This window comes from Plectropomus leopardus, chromosome 5, assembly GCF_026936395.1.
Source record: "Plectropomus leopardus strain MGB_pleo_1.0 chromosome 5, ASM2693639v1, whole genome shotgun sequence".
In the NCBI taxonomy this organism is placed as follows: domain Eukaryota; kingdom Metazoa; phylum Chordata; class Actinopteri; order Perciformes; family Serranidae; genus Plectropomus; species Plectropomus leopardus.
Window position 1 is genome coordinate 4974173 of NC_142180.1, and position 17646 is coordinate 4991818.

The 17646-nt window shown below is 40.5% G+C and overlaps 1 long non-coding RNA gene across 1 annotated transcript in view; it reads left to right on the forward strand.

Moving 5' to 3' along the window:
• The window catches only part of LOC148189502 (uncharacterized), a 115503-nt gene extending 98205 nt beyond the window's left edge, over positions 1-17298 (forward strand). The window contains exons 3-4 of the long non-coding RNA XR_015776512.1: positions 12559-12621; positions 17048-17298. This is a non-coding gene — a long non-coding RNA (uncharacterized LOC148189502). The remainder of the gene's footprint in view (positions 1-12558; positions 12622-17047) is intronic.
• Positions 17299-17646: the final 348 nt, after the last annotated feature.

Sequence of the window (17646 nt, forward strand, 5' to 3'; positions counted from 1 at the left end):
ATCAGGATGCCTCCTGGGCGCCTCCTATTAGCAGTGTTCTGGGCATATCCAACTAGTAGGAGGCCCCGAGGCAGACCCAGAACCCAGTGGAGGGGTTATATATCTCGCTTGACTTGGTAACAGCTTGGGATCCCCGAGGAGGAGCTGGAAAGTGTTGCTAGGAAGAGGGATGTCTGCAGTACTTACCTAACTTGGCCCTAAATAGGCATATAAAGATGGATGAATGGATTTATTTTGTCTGATTTTATGTTTCAAACAGATTCACAGCCTGTGTATTGAACTGGGCCCTCTGCATTATTGTTGTTTTTGCTGACCTAGGATGAGTTGTCATAGTTGTGACATGGTGATTGCCTGATATCAGACAGAATTGTCAACTTGTTAAACACTCCAGCCTGACAATGCCTCCCCTCCAACCGATTTCCATCAGGGAGGGAGATTCAATTTTCCCTAACCAACATATCCATCTGAAAAATGTCATGATTAGCCATTCCAAAATTCTAGTTTTTCCGGGGTTTTAAGAGTAGAGCAGAGTGAAGTAAAAACAGTCCCTGATGTCAGGCGATACTAAAAAGATGTGGATTTAGAACAGCCATTATAGAAATGTTTATCTTGTTTATGGAGCTCACCATTGTTGGTATTCCTCCTCATTGGTTTGGGCAGAGTGCTTTACTACGCTTAACAAAAACTTGCAGTTTTGAAGCCCTAAATTTAACGTTTCAGCCATTGCCATTTTGTTTCTTTGGAGCCACAAGTGACCATATTTAGGCTGTGGAGGAATGACTGACAGATCTGACTGGAGGCCAAGGACACTATCAGCGGACAGCCTGCCAAAGCAGTCCTGCCCTTGATTATTCATATATATATATATATATATATATATATATATTATATATATAATATATAAGTTTTAGCCATAAAAGAGAATAGAATTTACCCCTGTACAGTTGTAACAAGTGTTGTAATTAGCGCTAAAGAGAAATCATTTCATTTTTGCTTGGGCAGTTTTCGGCACTTCTGTGTTAGCTTCATTTTTTCAGCCCCTGAGATTGCCACTTGCTGTTTACGGGAAGTATTAACATTGTTGTCAAGTTAGTTTTCTAAACTTAACCATACTTTAAAAGTGGTGACTTTGACTTCGGGGACTACTTGTTGTATTACAGAGTCACTGTGGCAGACAGCATTGTATGCCACCACAATATGTGAGGGATCTGACCTAGGAACACTGAACTGTTTGGACAGTAAACAAAATCAGAAATAAAATATGATTGATCCAAGAATCTTATATTATTGAGATTGACTTTGTAAAAATGTTTAGACAAAAAACCTGTTTCTAGAGTCCTCTCAAGGCTTTCTTCTGTCCTTACAAGGCTATGTACTTACCAGGCTTTCTTAAGGCTTTCTATCATAACAATGTGGCTTTCTGTCCATGTACTGTCCTCACAAAACACTCCACAGTCAAATCATGGATTTCTAGTGTCCTCACAAGATGTTTAACCTGCTGTCATTACTTTTAATTTTCCACTGGGGCCATTGTCTTTTCTAACACGGTTAACTACAACTTCAGCGTGGCTTTTTCTGGCCAGCATGAGGCTTTCTGCTGTGCCCACATGACTCTTTAATGTGCTCATGCAACTTTCCTCTGTCACATGTTGGTTTTCTAGGGCCCCTTTATGTCTTTATACTGTCCTCACATGACATCCCACTGCCTCTACAAGGTTTTCTACTTTCCCATTGTAATTATCTGCCCTCCCCAACCTCATCATGGATGTCTGGTGTCCCATAAGTGCATTCTCTTGTCCATTATAGCCTACTGTCCTCATCAAATGGCCATTGTCCTCTTGTGACTTTTCACTGTCCAGTGGCCTTTTTTTTTAGCCTTGTAAGGCCATCCTGATGATGTGAGCTCAATTTTATTCTCGCTCTGTGTATCAGTCTGGACTCTCTGCCGCCTCAAACTCTTTCCAGAAATAACAATACGGTTGGGGCTGGATGGAACCTTTCGGGGTGTTGTGATATGCCGTCAGTTGGCTGGATGGCACATGGCATGGCCATATGATATGTGGATAAGTGGAGTCTAACGCGGCTGGACTCTCACAACGTCTCTGTTGACAGAATCCCATCAGTTGTTGACGCACGGCATTTTATTTTGAAATTTTTGCAGGACCCAGTTGTTGACAATAAAAGAGGCTATACATGCACCAATCTCAAAAACTGTAAAAGATCTCAATGAAGCATTGGCATTTTTTTTTCCATTTTTTGTAGTTTTTCACTATAAAGGACATATACTAAAAAAAGATGTCTTATCTGTGATGCAATAAAACTTTCTTAACAAAATATTCTAGACAGGCATATTTTAGCTGCATTTTAAGACTTTTAAACATATTTTGATTATTATCAGGATAATGTAAATCACAATTATTTTGGCCAGGATCGTGACATGAAGTTTTCATATCATCCCATGCCTAAGCATTGCTGTCCTGCAAGAAGAATATATCTCTAAAAAGTCCGGAAAACAGCTTGTTTTTAGCTTTGTCACAATGCATTTTCCAGCTAATTTATGAGTAGAAGTATAAAATAGCATGTAGACACAGACCTCCACTGACAAAGTGGCGATATGTGATAACTTGAGATGAAAAGATTTTCGAAAGAAAAATGCATTTGAATTTGAAAATAACACACATTTAGAAAATAAAAAGAATAATATATGCCTCCAAATAGGGTGGGGCAATATGGTTTAAAAATAAATCCTCAGATTTTTTTCAGCCAAATTGGATTAACGATTTGAATCGACTTTTTTCCTTCTTAAAAACAAAATACAAATGACAAAGAATTGAAAAAACGATTCGACTTATGTCAGCTGCTATTTACAGGCTGTTTGTGTGTTGTGCATCTTGGAGTGAGACACATTTTTCCACTCGGCTGCTGCCTCTGTTTGAGACATTGAAATAAATCGGTTGTGCTGCTGCCTTTAGTTGCAACAGCCTTAAAACAAACTTTGTAGTGGACTGTGGTTTGTTTGAGATCTGAAGCTTTGAAATGGAACCAATTCCAAACGAGTGATGAGACTGTGCCTTTTTTGACAATGTACTCTTCGTTGTCATTCATGCTTGATGTCATGTTGGTGGTTTGTGTATCTCTGGGAGGTAGACCTGCAGGGACAGCGCAGCCCTCTATGAGAGAGCAGCGGATAAAGTTACAGAGAAAATCCAGATTTTCATTTGAAAAAAATTGTTCTAAACCACAAATTTGCATTAATTGATAAGATCGATTATTGGTCAGCCCTGTGTGCCGCTAATTATTTTCTTCTATTGAAACAGTGTTGTACATTGCAGATATAGCAACCATTGTTGTGCACACAGTGAAGCCTTCCAACAGGCATGTCTAGCATGCTATAAAAAGTCCATTACATTCTATCATCTATCTCTACATCTATCATCCACCTGACATGAGTGCACCATTCAAATGACCTTAGCATACTGTCACTTAAAGAGTCTTAATGTAGTCTGTGTACCTGTCCAACATCCTGCACGCACTGCACCGCTAGTTCACCTCTGCAGCACATAAAAGCTGCGTATACTGTGCCTGCCACAGCTGTGGGCCATCACAGGAAACAATAAAAAGACTCTTAAATTGCTCTGACCTTTTTAGAGAACGTTATTTGCTCCACACCAAATGGCCTGCTTGGTTAACTTAGCCCCACAATGCACCTGGGGCACGAGGATCTGTGTGTTTGTATGTGTGTGTGTGGTAAGCAGATGCCACCTTGAGCTCAGCCCTTCTATCATAGGGGTTTAATAGGCCATAACAATAAAAGAGGCATATTGAGCCAGCCCTGGGGAAATCAGCACTACTGTACTGCAGCGTCAGACACGCACATGAGAGGGAAGCAAAGAAAATAGCAGCGACCTAATTTAAAGTCGGCGCCGTTCCCTCCTGTATCTTCCTCGTTTTCAATCTCACCATCTACACTGCTGTCGTCTGATCAGAGTGAGTTATTGCTCTCAGTACGTAAAGCCGGATCCTCCAAACAAAGACGGCGAGGAGGGAATACGTTTTCCGCGTATTTACATTCATTCGAAGTGATGTGGTTATGTGTGCTGATGTGTAAAAGCATGTGTGTGTGTGCACATGAACAGAGGTGAAGGAGGCCCATGTGTTGCATTATGCAGTGGGACTTGTTAACATCTGTGTCAGTTGTGACAGTGGTGGCTCTCCTCTTGTCTGTCCCTCTGTGTCTCCCTCCAAACTTCCTTTTCATCTGCCGACAGTTGTGTTTTAGCCTTCCTGCTCCATTGTGCTTTGTTCTGTTATTGTTTCATGTTTGTTTGTCACAGCTGGCACTGCAGCGCTGCATTCTCTATGAAGCAAAGTCATCCTCAAGATGAAGGTATCTCAGGGTTTGTATTATTTGTTCACAGTGAGCTAGTGTGTTTACTAGTAGCTGTTTTCCAGATGCCTTTATAGGCAGCATCAGTTTTAATATTTGGTAACACTAATAAATGCAGACATCGAAAATGATACCTATTAACACTGAATGATATAAAATTGCAAAGGGACAATAAATAAAGATAGTAGAGAGCTGCAGAGCCTTGTGTGGACATTAAAACACCACAAATGGACAAGAGAAAACTCCTTTTTTTGGACAGCAGAACCCTGGATAGGTGAATGCAGACTTATGAAGGCACATTAAATCACACAAAGACAGCTGAAAACCACAAAGAGACAGTCCAGAGCCACATGGAAACAAGACAAACCCACTAGAAAGCTTGTGAGCACATTCAGCGCATTCTCATCCCAAGTCATCACATAGCGCTGCTTTGTCAGTGGACTGCCGAGTCTAAAAATTACGCTCTAGGTTTCCTTCTTTGTTTGCTATTGAAATTCCAGGATGCTCCTACCAATGTCATGATGTCAGCAAAAGCACATGGCTACGATGAGGCAACAAAAGCATATGGTTAGGTTCAGGAAAGATAGAATTGTTTGGCTTTACATTTAGAGGGGAAGCAAATAGCGACCTTCCAGGTGAAAGTCCCGCCTGCCGTAAAGACAATCTTGTTCTCCTCACATTACATAGTTAGCTGCAGAGTTTTAACAGTACGCCATGTGGAGGCGCATCATATGGCTGTGACACATTCCGTCAGGCTGCTCATCAACTGATGCCTATCCGCATATCATACTGCCGCGAAAGGAGGCTTTACGAAATTGCTGACCAAGTGGTAGTAAATGACGACTTAAGAATGAGAACAGACTGCCACATTTGGTACATTAAAAAAACCTATGACAGTAGAAAGCATTGAAAAGAACAACACATCCTAATACTTATGTCAATGACTCCCGCAAAGATATACATGGCCGTTGAAGAGTACCAGTGACAGGCGCAGGTGGGTTTGTTGTGTCAGTTGTCATAACCTGACAGTATGTTGTTGAATGTTTTTGCTTAAAGCATTTGAATGAAACAGTTTACATTCGGTAGACTACGTTTTTTGTGCTAAATCTAACTCAGTTTCTCATATTTGCACACTGAATATTGACCTGCCATTAAGGGAAAGCCAGACTCCCCCTATTTGACATCTTTGCCTGTCCGGGAATTACAAATAACAATTCTAGCAGGTACAAACTGAAGCAGCTGGTTTTAGCCATTAAGGCGCAATAAAGACAGTAGAGAGCTGTAGAGCCTTGTGTAGACAGTAAAACACCACAGTTGGACAAAAGAAACCCTTTTTGGGCATGCTGTTGTGTTATTTGTATGTATTTGTGAGCAGTGTGCCTCAGTGTTGTTACTCAGTCTTGTTGACTGTTGGTAATGCTCAGCAACTGTTAACCGGTATTTGCACTGTGCGTATTAAACTGTGCACCATCTTCCAGCACAGAGTGCACTGTGGTGACATCTGTGGGGATACTTTTGAGGGCCCCAACTAAATCACATGCATTCTCTGCAGATATGCTCTATTGGTGGGGCTGCCCAGATGACACATAAGAGACATAAACAAAACAGTAGAAAGCCAAGATGGACCAGTAGAAAACATTTTTAGGACATCAAAAATGTTATATCTATTATTTAATTGCCTTTAGAGGACAATAGCTAAGATGGGACAGAAGAAAACCTTATAAATATGAAGAAAGCCACTGTAGCATTTTGAGGACAGTAGAAATTCTTGTGAGGACAGTAGAAAGCCTCAGCTGGACGACAGAATGTCCTTAGAGTAAAATTCTATGTTGGGATAGTAAAAAAACTTATTGTCAGTGGAAAACCATGCAGCTGTGAGGACAGTAGCAACCCAAGATGGACAATAGAAGCCCACAATCAACCTATGTGAGGACAGCAGAAGACCACGATAGGACAGAGGAGAGCAATGTAAAGATAAGAAAAAACCATGTTGGGACATTAGGAATCCATGAGCCTTGAGAGGACAGTGGAAAGCCATGATGAGATAGTTGAAAGCTGAAAATGGATAGTAACATGCCACAATGGGACACTGGAAAGCCTTTTTGAAGAGAGCAGAAATTTATGATTGGCTGTGCAAACCTTGAAAGGACAGCAGAAAGTCATGCAGAGAGTAGAAACTTACAATAAGACAATGTAAAATGTTGTGAGGACAGTAGAAAACCACAGTGGGATGTAGGAAATCCCAATGACATATTAGAGACTTTATGAGTACAGTAGAAAGCCATGTGAGGACAGTAGAAAGAAAAGAAAGAAAGAAAAAAACAGGTGTTGAGTGATGATCTTGGATCCAGACAGTGTGTTTGTACATATGTGTGTGTGATGTGCTGTCTAATGAGCCTTCATCCTTCTCAAATCAGATTTCTGACCCATAGACTAGAGTGTACAGTGTGTGTGTCTGTGTGTGTGTGTTATGATGATACATGTAGTTCATCTTGTGGGTGTGTGCTCCAGGATTGCACACATCTTTCTGTGGCACGCCTGTGTGGAGCTTCACACCATCTATCACACAGCAAAGACTGAGGAACTCAAGGGGCAATTTTACACCCAGCATCCCCTGTGTGTGTTTCTACATTATTTCCCAGCATGTGTGTGTGTGGCTTTTTTTCAGCAGAGTGTTTTCACATGTCAGCTGACCTGCTGTCCACACACGTTGGCCCCTAGTTGGGCTCATGTTCTAGGGTTACTTTGAACCCTCTACTCCGCTCCTGTCAGTCATGTACAGCTGTGATGATCGACAGCTGGGGACAGACAGTGACAAATGACAGTGAGTTGATGCTAGATTGATTTGACTTCACACTGGCCTCATCTTCTCCTACCCCAATATGCGATTGAGACGTGGACACACAGACACACTAACAATTGCCCCCTCAGACTGTCCATTATTTGTGATAATGCAGTCCCTGAATTATTGTTACATTGTCTCGGCTTGCAATTTTTGTAAAACCAGAGGTAAAATTGTAGGAATAGGGGAAAAAAAAGTGTGTATGTGTAGGAAGATTATATATTTGTTCTGCAATAGAGATACAGACAGTGAGTATTCTACTCTTTGTCTGCCATTGGTTATATACTGTAAACACAGTTATATTTTTGCTGTGCTATACACTCAGTGGTTCCTCCTCTTAAAACCTATTTACTCTGTTACCCAAACAGGGAGAAATTGTGCATGTGTGCGAAACATTTATCACCTGCACATTAGGCTTGGGCAATGTATGTAATATTTCATACCTTCATACCCTCCTGTAATTTCACAGGGGACATAGGGTATCAGACAGTTTAATTTTGCAGGGCTAATCTGGTTATCTAGTTAGTAAGTCCACTGTTCTCACAATCACCAGCACCAGTTTGGTCAAAATCAATCCTTAATTCATGAAGTTAGATGTTAGATGGTCTCTCTCTGCCTTTGCTGACAGCCGGCTGTTTACAGTCCTGTAACCACTAGGTGTCGTAGTGTCTTTCAGCTCAGCTGCCTGTTCTACCAGTCGAGACTGGAGACTGAGCTCTGGTGGTGCATGCTCTGCACATACATAGAATGAATTTAACAGAAAGAGGAGTGCCTGTATGGAGGTATTACATACCTTAAGGATTTTGAATACCCTGGTATACTGTAATACCATGGTACCGCCCAAGCCTACTATGCAACATACAGATTTGATGCTGAAGTGCTGAGATTCCTACCTTTTTCCTTAAGGGACCCCTTTTCTTTCTTTGAGTAAACAAAAGACCCCTGACTAAGTGACATATTTTATTGATATTTCATATTATTTTCAAACCATAACAACAACAGTGAAATTGGATGAAGTTTGAACAGATATTTTTCTGTGAATTTTGCAACAGAGACATGTTTTCCTGATATTTTAGGAGCTCTATATTACTTTTTTGTTTGTTTTGTTTTGGTTTTTTCTAATCAAACAAACTTAATATTATACTTTTTGACATAATCTGTGTTTTCGTCTCCCTGATGCTTGGCCATTGTTCTGTGACAGCGTGTTCGCATCACAAGTCGTGACATATTGCCGCTTTGCAGTTGATTTAAGCGTCTACATATTAGGCTCTATGTATCCTTCTGTCTGCTATTTACGTTTTGGAATGCCCCTACCATGGTGTTAGCAACAGCACATGGTGGAATTATGCTGCACATGGTTATGTTTAGGCAACAAAACTACATGGTAATAAACACCAGGACAACAACAAACGCACATGCTGTCACGGATGGTTAGGATTATGGGAACGAGGCACATGGTAATGTGTAGAATAAAAACATCATATTCAAATGTGCTCCTTATGTCATTATCGGGAGCATTTCAACCGGACATGTCCAGTGGCATATCATGTGGATGTGACGAGTTCTGGCCGGCTTCATTGTCAACTGACACCACCTTTCCACTTATCATCCTGACATGACAGGTTCCGTCCGAGCGTCCACTGGCGTATCATAACACCACCAAAGGTTCTGTCTGGCCGCAGTCTCAGCTGACGCCATTCAGCTGCATATATAATGATATGCTGAAAGCACTGCGAAAGTGACAGTATTTGACACCTTCGGAATGAAAACAGGCTGGGAGGAACCTACGAGCTTGGAACTGAGAGCCACAGATGGTAGGGAAGTAATAATTTATTGAGAAAAGCACTAACACATGGTTGGTTCATGGGATTTACTGAAAACATAGAAAAACACCAGCCTTATCCTTCAGTGATCCTCTCACTCTGTCCTTACTTGACCTTTCGATTTATTTTCAGTACTTAAATTAAGCTATATGCAGTATGCTTTTGAAAACAGTATTGTCAGTTGAATATGAGTCATAATAAATATATGAATGAGTTCTTTACAGTAGTAATGTATAGTAGTAGTCTAAAAGGGTACTACACAGCAGGGTCACACACATCAAACACTGACACACACATTCAGAGACTTCTCATTCAGACACTTAGGTGCCCATTACGTGTGGAGCATTAGGTTGTGCAGGATGCAGTGCAGACAGTCAGATTGCTCCATATTCAAGGCCACGGCTTGCTCTGAACCTGTGGCGGCGAATCCCCTTTGAATTTGCCATTAAGTCGTGAATAGGGCCGTGGGGAATGAGCTGAGGGCGTCGTGTCTGCGGGGCGTGGAGCTGATGAAGAGCTGACCCTCTGCATCTTTTACAGAATCCTCGTCGAATGGAACGGTCCAGAGGTTGCAAATTGAGACCTGGCTTTGTTCGGCTGCTGATAGGATTCAGCGTGATTCATAGGCCTATTATCAAGCTCCTTGTGTGTGTACGCATGTGTGTGAGCTGTGTCCATACTGAATCCCGCACAGTGTGTAATGGTCCAAGGGCACAAATGGAGACATGCTGTGTATTATTGTAGAGCTGATGATAGGATTCACATGCACGTTATGGGAGCTCTTGTGTGACACTGAAAGCTTTGATGGAAATGTGTGAGTGTGAGAAAAATGTTTTATCAGATGGAAGGTAGCTCTTTCTGTCATGCGTCAGTTTTCTCCTACCTTGCGGGTAAGGGGAAGTGTGTGTGTTAACGAGGTGTGTGTGTTTTGTCCACCCTTGGGTTGCCCCTTAGCAGTAATCTCGATTAGATATCATTTCACAGTGCGGGCAGAAATCTTTTTTTCCCAGATTCAGGACGTTTCTCAGATTTTTGGACATTCTTAACATTTAGGGACGTTTTTAGTAGTTTAGGACATTTCTTGGATTTTAGGACATTTCTTGGAATTAGGAAGTTTCTAGGATTTACATACATTTCTGTGAATTCGGGATATTTCTCGGATTTTAGGACATTTCTGTTATTTCAAGGATTTTCTAGTATTTTTTGGATGTTTATAGGATTTTATGATAATTCTAGGATATTATGAAGTGTATAGGATTTGAGGACATTTCTATAATTTTATGACATTTCTGGAATTTTTGCACATTTATAGGATTTTCTGACATTTTTAGGTTTAAGGACATGTCTAAGATTTTTTTTATGTTTCTATGATTTTGGGACATTAGGGCCTTAGCTAGGACCTCTGTGGGGGGGTGTGGGGGATCCTCCATTGGCAGTTTTTTTTTTTTTTTAAATAAACAAGCTCTATGTTGCTGCTGTTCTATGCAATCTGGCACCCTATGTATGCTAAAAGTACAAAAACAATTTCACTGTGAATCTCTTTTAATCAATTTCACTGTGTGGTCAGTGTGGGCAGAAATGAAATTGTATTACATCTAATCCAGGGATACTTAACTTGATTTGCTTGGGGGACACTTTTGCAAAATGAAAGGAGGCCAGTCTCGGCAGCCCCAAACACGTTTCTAGGATTGTAGGACGTTTCGTGAGATCGTAAAGACGTTTCTAGGATTTTTGGACAAATTTTTTTCGAATTTTAGGACATTTCTCAGAGTTTTGGAGGTCTTTAGGGTAGGATATTTCTAGTATTTTAAGGTATTTCTAGAATTGTATGACAGTTCTAGGATTTTGGGACATTTCTAGTATTTTAGGATATTTCTTGGATTTAAGGATGTTTCTCAGAAATTAGGACATTTCTCGGATTTTGGGACAATTTTTCGGAATTTAGGTAGTTTAGTTTGAACTTGAGGATATTTGTCAGATTTTTAGACCTTTCAGGATTTTAGAATGTTTCAAGTATTTTAGGACATTTCTCAGATTTTAGGACATTTCTAGGATTTTAGGATGTTTTTAGAATATTTTCAAGAATTTTTGAACATTTTTCAGATTTTAGGACATTTCTACGATTTAAGGATATATCTAGGATTTTAAGACGTTTCTCATATTTTAGGACATTTTCTTGGATTTTGGACATTTCTGGGATTGAATGACATTCTTGGATTTTTTGACGTTTCTGGGATTTAATGACATTTCTAGGATTTAGGACATTAGGGGCTTAGCTTGGACCTCCGTCGGGTGGTGCGGGGTATCCTTCGCTGGCACACAAGCTCTATTTTGATGCTGTTTTATGCACTCCTTGTATATACTAAAAGTACAATTCCCAATTACAACAATTTCCAGTGTGAGTCACTTTATTTTTATTGTGAATTAGAAAATGGTTGGGGGGCTTCCCAGCACCCTATTGGGGCCAAGATTTGGCCTGCGGGCCGTAAGTTGAGTGTCACTGATCTAATCCAATCCCAGCTTGGTTTTTACAGCTGACTACTGTTACATTGTGTGTGTGTGCAGCCTCTGTGGATTCATTGAGTTGTTCCTGATGTGTGATCTCACTGTGAGACTTAATATCAGGCTCTGTAGTTTCATTGGGCTTTTTCTTGAGGCTGTGTGTGATCACACCTCCTGGATGCCTGTAAAGATTTTCCATTACAGGGATTAGATGGCAGCTTCTGTCCCTGAGGATACACAGAAAGCAGCGGATAAAAATGTTAACATATGAGATTTTTAAAATTTATAACAGGAATAGGATGTCAGGAACCAAATAATGTCATCATTGTATTAATCTTGTTCTCTTACATATCTTGAGATAAATCTTGGACTTTCTCTGAGAGACAAGTCGCTCGGCTGTGATTTAAAGAGTGTGACAGTGCTGTCAGCCCTCTGCCAAGGCCTTTTCTGTGGCCCCAATCAAGCATTAATGGACGAAGCGAAACATCATGTGACAGTGTAGATTTTGCCGGCAGACTGAAGGTCAAAGGCCTGTTAGAAAACTCTGAATCATTAAGTTGGCGATAATTAATACTGACCTTGCCCTCTGGGGAAGCAGTGAACCAGAACCTCACTATATAAAAATAATCTCAAATCATTAAAGATTGACTGAGAAACCTTGTGCACGGAGCACATGCACAAAATGAAGTCTACATTATATTTCAGACTCATAGAGAACATAGAGAAGGTATTTGTCAACAAGAAAATATGTACAGTATGACCTGAGGACGGTACCAAACAAAAAGTCAAAAAGGAACATGCTCTGGGGTCCATGAATATACACAGTACATTTCTTGAAATGTACCAATGTACTGATAGAAACAGAATGTTGATATGATTGTACTGCAAGAGTAGAGGTCAGAAGGTTAGCATTCAAGCTGCAGTTTGGGACATACATAGAAATAAATTCTGGCCTTTGCCAAAAGAGTTCTCTTGATCTGAATAAGCTGATATTTGTGTTGCAGATGCTGAAAAACTGAGTCTGAGGTGAGAGAGCGCACGTTCTTTGGACTCATGGAACCACCGATGTAAGTATATTTGAGCACTTTTTCCTGTAGCTCTTCAACCCAGCAGCTAGAATAAATTTTGAAATTGTATGTTTTTGAAAAAAACATTATGTTTCAACAGTGCTATGGTTTAGACCCAAAAACAACTTGGTTATGGTTAGGAAAAGATTATGTTTCAACGTAAATATCCGCTTCTGGTGGTACAATCCCCTGTTGGAAATGCTGCCGATGTCTTAGTGAAAAGCAACCAGTTTTATTGTTTGTTGGTGTTGAACAGTAACCTTCAGCTGGCAGTCTGTTTTCCTTTATACGTACACGTAGATGGACATGCACACGCACATTTATTTTGTGTATCATCCCTCAGTGAAAACATGTTCCCACCTGCATGATGTTGTGTTCCTTTATGTCTACATGTATGCTGTAAAGATGTTAAGGTGTGTGTTACTGTGAGAGGAGAGGGGAAGGAGCCCTGTCCTGCATCACACTGACAGCTGATTACATCCCCAGTCCCTCATCCCTGCTGTCCTCATGCAATAACCATCACACACACACACACACACACACACACACCCCTAAGATGATGAGGCCAAGAGTGTTGTTGAGGCAATGACCAGTGAGCTGTATTTCATCATAGTCCTCTCCTAACACACATACACACACACACACACACACACACACACACACACACACACACACACACACACACACACACACGTCTGAACACATTAAGCCGAGCAGAGACTAAAGCAGAGCATGCTGGGATAGGCCTCTGATGACACAGTGACAGGACCGGTCACTGAGACAAATGGACAACATTACAAGCAACATCACAAATGTGTCTTTGTGTGTGTGTATATGTGTGTGTATGGGGGTGTATTAAGAGTGTTGGAGGAAAGAAATGAGTGTGTGAAACCTTTATCTGACTTCATCCTTCTTTCATCTTCATCCATCCTGCAGAATTTGGCCCTTTGCTGTGAAATGTCTCTCTCAGCCTAAATTATGTTTTGCTCCAAAGTCAATCTCTTTGTCCATTTGCCCTCCAGCTGTAATCACACAACCTTCAAAAACCTCCATGTTTTTAAGGTACTGTATAGTGTCATCTCAGGGGAAGATAAATTGTAATTTGGTTAGACAAATGACCAATTGTGCTCTCTTGATGAAAAAAGTATTCTCATAAATCCTTATTAAGGTCAATACTTTTAAAGGTATTGGTTACTGCAGCTCTATTCACTGAGGACAGTCAGTGGTGTGAGTTTAATAAGGCTGCGTCCACTTAAAGCGTTTCTTTTTCTAGCTGAAGATGGCAGTTGTTGTTGTTGTTCAGCACGTAGATTTGTCCCATGTGACGGTTGGTTTGTTTGGTCGTCCAGCATTTTAACCAAAGTAGAACATTTTTCAACTCACTTTTTTTTAAAGATTTTTTTGGGCATTTTGCCTTTATTAGACAGAACAGATCAAAAGCGTGAAAGGGGGAGAGAGAGGGGATGACATGCAGCAAAGAGCTGGACACTTCCTTCATTCATGGGGCGCCTGCTTTGTCCACTGAGCCACCGGACGCCCCCAACTCAAATCTTTTAGTTGAAAAATGCATAAATAATCACAGACATTTAGTGTACGATTTATCACTATGGATTAATTTTACGTTGTGGGAAGGCTTCTTTGAAATGCCTGTGTCCCTTTGAATCATTCTGTGTCATCACTTAAAAATGCAGCGTTTTTGTGGTCTGTGAATGCAGCACAGCAGGTGGAGCTCTCCATTACTTCTTTTCCTCAGCAGCAGCAGTTTGTCACTCGCAGTAGTGTGGATAATTGATCTGTAGATCCGTTCACGGCTGATTAGATCACATTGATGGATGAGAACAGGTGTTTGCAGATGTTTGTAGTAGAAAGCAAAGTTTTAGCCCCAGCAGAATAAGTTTAACTTTCAAGGCGACGTGCTACTGCGGCACCTCTGTCCCAGATGTGCTGTAAATTACCGTATATATTTATTCCAAAAGTGCTCCTAATCAACAGTTCAGCTCAAGAAATCTATTTACGGCAGCAGATGTTATAAAGTTATGTTGTATATGACATCGTCATTTCCAGAGTTAACTTCTGTAGTGTCCAGCAGGTTAGATTTTTCTCATCAGTTCTGGTCAGCCAGCTTGTTCAACAAATACAGCCGCTTTGACAGTGCTTTTGGTGTCTGATCCAGACACAGAATTCGCATCCGGATGATATGCCCCTGGATGGCATCAGCTGAGAATATGGACAGAACCAGTTGTGTTGTTATTATATGCTGTGGGACAGCACCTACTGCTGGGGCATGATACACGGATGGGGGGTGTCACTTGAGAACGTGGCCGGATGGAACCTGTCTCATCTGCATGACACGCCACAAAGCGGCGTCAGGTTGACACAAAAAAGAAAAAAGAAAGAAAGAAAAGAAAACAGGACTAGATAAAAGATTAAGATAAAAGAAGGAATGAAAAAAATACACAAAAAACAAACAAACAAAAAAAGCTAAACAGATAGGTTATAATGACTATCAAGGTAAAAAATGAAATAGCAATAATAATATCTTCCTTTTCGGCCATCATGTCTAGAGTGTCTATAAAAAAAAGAAATGGTCTACATATTTTGTTGAATTTCTTTAAGGAAGCTAGAAGATAGAACCTCAGCTTGTCCAGCATGTACACATTTTTTGTCCCCATCAACCAGTGGATTTAGAACTTCATTTGACTAAGATTTTCTTTGGTTGAAATCAGCCCTACAAATTCAATGTAACGCAGGGTGAGTAATTGATATACAAATTATCATTTATTGGGCTTTCCTTTGCATTGTGGATTTCTAATTTGTTTCACTTCAGTTGTAAACCCTTTGCAATGTGGACCTGGTCAAGACAAAACGACACAGAACCAGTGAAAGAGATGAAGCAGGCAGTTTCTGTCTGTTACATCAGAGAGGGAAACTGGACAGGTGCAAAAATAGGTCGGAAACATATTGCTGGGGCTGGCAGTCCTGAAGCACATCCGTGTGTGATGTTTGTGTGCGGTCAGCATTAGTTTCTGCTGTCTCTTGACATCAATTGACATTAGCCACAGTGTTGCCTGGAGACCTCCAATCAAACAATTCCAGGAAGTCCAGGGCGATAATGTCAGTGATGGATGCTGGGCCTGCATCTCCTGGGTTCCTCACAGACACTTTTATCAGCGTTAAGGACACATAATTAAGTACACAGAACATGCTGTATATCAATGTGTGTGTGTGTGTGTGTGTGTGTGTGTGTGTGTGTGTGTATGTGTTGAAGAGAGCAAACACTGCCATTAAACAGTTTTTTTCATGTCCTCTCTCTCCAGAAGCCAGATAGCAATTCAAAGTGTGCTTATCTCCATTCAGCGGCTACACACTTCACTCTGTGTTGTCTGGCTACAATTTGTCTCAGAATGATTTTGTGTGTGTGTGTGTGTGTGTGTGTGTGTGTGTGTGTGTGTGTGTGTGTGTGTGTGTGTATGTATGTGTGTTGTGTGTACACGTGTGGTCACAGGTCTGTTCAACTCACCATATTGATTTTGTGCATGGAGTCCTGAAGCTAAGCTAAAAACATTAAAGTGAGTGGAGGGATGGCAGAGGGAGGAGAGATATGTGGTGATGAGGGATTATCTGTGGTGTGTGGAGCTGTGTTTGCCTTCTAGAGCTTCAATAAAATACCAATCCATGGTTGTTGGTTTCTCTACGGAGACCTGACGGTTTGTTTGTTCAAATCAAGCTGATGGTGCAAAGGGAAAGTTAGGGTTTTTTTTGTCTTCATGTTAATACGCAGCAGCAGGTATGGTAGGTACAAAGGACATCATTCACTGAAAGTGGCATCACAATGTGAAGGTAGCTGCACCACTGCAATTTTCTACTAATTTCAAAGGTGAAATTTTAACCCCTTGAAAATATTTTAATTTGAAAAGTGCTTAATCAACAAATTAAGTAGATTTAAAGAGATATGTTACATGGCTTTAATTACCAGTTTAATTTGTTGCGGGATTAAGTGGGTCACCACTAATTAATCCTTTATTTACCCCTTAGGTGTTTGGTATGGTTGCCAGAGTTCCCCAAAACAAACATAAGGGTCATTTAATACATATTAATTAAGTGGTTATAAAAAATTAATGGATTCAGTTTCACCGTGTGGGCTTTTTATTATACAGTGCATTTTCATAGTATAGGTTATATGCCAAAATGCATGAACATCAGATATCCTGCGAATTAGTGCAGCACCAATGAAGTCACATCCTTAACGTTCATATAACATAATTAATGTTCAATTACGGAAGTAAAGTTAAACAAACTGTCCAGATGATCACAAGTTAAAAAAATAAATGATAATAATAATTATAATAATACAAAAATCCCAATGTATATGATGTTGCTTTGAAGGGTTTGTGCAGCTGTGTTGTGCTGTGTGTTTTGTTTGCAGATGGTCAGAAGTGGAACTCCTCGTGTGGATCGTTTGCCTGTAATCAGCAGTGAGGAAGCTGCTTGATGGTATCATAGTTCCAGGTGAATGGGAGACAAATTGGGCCTTATGGTGGAGAAGATGCCCTTCACTTCTCCTCCTCCTCCTCTGTCAGCTCTCACAATCATGCTTCTTACTGAACACAATCAATACGCACACCTGCTTTTTCTACCGCTTCACTGTCTCTCTTCTCTCTCATTCCGCCTGGTTGATGTAATCTTTTCCCAATGTTCGCTTATTTATTCTGACTCAATCCCAGCCCCTTCAGGAGTGTTGGGAAAATGTGGAATTTCCTCCCATAGATTTGATTAAACAATGCAAATCACAAGTTTAAATATATACCACTTTTACAGGCTCAGAAAGAAAAGATTTGATTTTTTTCAGGTAAAGAGAAATCTCTGCTAAAACTGGCTTACATTTGGTTGACTTTGGATTTATTGGGATCATACAACAAGTACTTTTTGTCTTTTGAGATGGTTTACATGCACAGTTAAGTCGAACGACAGTTAATCCTTTGAAACCTGAGGCAACATCACTTTTCTTGCTTTCAGATGCCTTTC